Below are 1,801 nucleotides of genomic sequence, written 5' to 3' on the forward strand. Positions count from 1 at the left end.
GTTGTTTGATCTCTATTGCCTGATCATTGACACTTCCTATCATAGTAATAATTAGATAATGAAGTGAATTAAGGGTCAGTAAGAGGAACTGTTTTGCCCTTGAGGTAATAATCAGTGTTTCACTCGGGGGAAACATTTTTTTGCCTTTTTCATTGTGTGACTCAGGGCTTTTAGTTTTAGTTTTATTTGGGCTTAAGTCTTGTCTTTTTGCATATTGTATTTGTGGCGAATTGCCTTCACTATGTTTGTAAACTTTGGAATCAGGTGATTCCCCTTGTTGTGGACTTCTTGAGTCAATTTTCCTTTTATTGTTGGTCATATTGGTCATATTTCTTTTTATCTGAACATTTAATTTAATTTATTTAAGTTTTGGGTTTTTGTTTTTAAAAGCAAACATAGTAAAAACTTTGTTTAACTTATTATAATAAACTTATTTAGCAAAATCAAAAGTTTAAAACCTAAAGATTAAAAATAAGATGTATATAAACTTACAAAAAATTACAAAAAGAAATGTAAATAATCTTAAGTGAAAATAGAAATTGTTTTATATGCTAACTAAACAATTGAACAAAAACAACAGACCGTAATCTTCTCCTGTAATTGCTTTGAAATCGACGCGTGCGATGTTGACTCGACGATGACAAGCGAAGGAATGTATGTGAAAAGAGTGAAATTCTCAAGCTTATATATGGCCCGACGTGTGCATTACTGGATTTGCATTTGCATTTATTTTTATTTTATTTTATTAGATATATTATATTAAATGTTACATCCCCAGACATCCATATAAAGAAATAAAAAAGATAGAACGTATGTTTGGGAGAAGTGAAAAATTATAAGTAAAAAAAATAAAAGAAGGCAAAGACCCCAAAGAAGAAGTAAATGGAGGAAGCATATGATGCTTTTAAAGCTGAAACTGCCCTTTTAAGGGCTACCAAAATTTTTCAAAAAGAGTCTGAAATTGTTGCATGGTATATAACTTGGTTACAAATAAAATCAAGCTCGTCCCCATATTCCATATCTGTCTTTCTATTCTTGCATTTTTTGTCTTCTCTAAAGTGCATGTGAACTTGTTAAGTTTTACTATCTTCCACTCTGGATCGTGTAGTTTATATATATTTTTATACCTGATAATTTTCTTATTTTGTACAAATTCTGTCAAGAAATGCTAAATACACGACTTTCGGCGGTTCCTAACTTTATATATCAAATTTTTTAGCACTTTAGTGTCTACGACCATATCACGTTGAAAACACCGGTTCTCGTCCGATCACCGAAGTTAAGCAACGTCGAGCTCGGTTAGTACTTGGATGGGTGACCGCCTGGGAATACCGGGTGTTGTAGACATTTTCTTCTTTGGTTTAGCTGCAGCCTTGGTCTTTTTTGGTGATTTTGTGGCTTTCTTTGCAGATTTGGCAGCGGGTTTTGCAGCAGGTTTCTTGGTAGCTGGTTTCTTTGCTTTTGGTTTAGCTGCTTTCTTTTCACCAGCTGGTTTCTTTGCTGCAGGTTTCTTTGTGGCAGTCTTTTTAGGTGTCTTTGCCTTCTTTGTTTTAGCGGCTTTAGGCTTAACTGCTTTCTTTGCTGGCTTCTTAGCTGGTTTAGCCACTTCACCTATCTTAAAACTTCCAGAAGCGCCGGTACCCTTCGACTGTTTCAAGCTATTGCTCTTCACTCCTGATTTCAAAGCTAACTTCAAGTGAGTGTTGACTGTTTTTGCATCGCTACCAACATTGAAGTTTTCTATGATGTACTTAAGGATGGCTTGACGGCTAGAGCCCCCGCGCTCTTTCAATGCAGAGAT

General features: G+C 34.9%; 1 non-coding gene across 1 annotated transcript; it reads left to right on the top strand.

The window, feature by feature from the left end:
* The first annotated feature begins 1,228 nt into the window (after nt 1-1,228).
* On the top strand, nt 1,229-1,347 carry LOC127727270 (5S ribosomal RNA). Its single transcript, XR_007993842.1, has one exon. It is a non-coding gene; the product is annotated as a 5S ribosomal RNA (ribosomal RNA).
* Nucleotides 1,348-1,801: the final 454 nt, after the last annotated feature.

Source organism: Mytilus californianus, unplaced genomic scaffold, assembly GCF_021869535.1.
Source record: "Mytilus californianus isolate M0D057914Y unplaced genomic scaffold, xbMytCali1.0.p SCAF_19, whole genome shotgun sequence".
NCBI classification, from domain to species: Eukaryota; Metazoa; Mollusca; class Bivalvia; order Mytilida; family Mytilidae; genus Mytilus; species Mytilus californianus.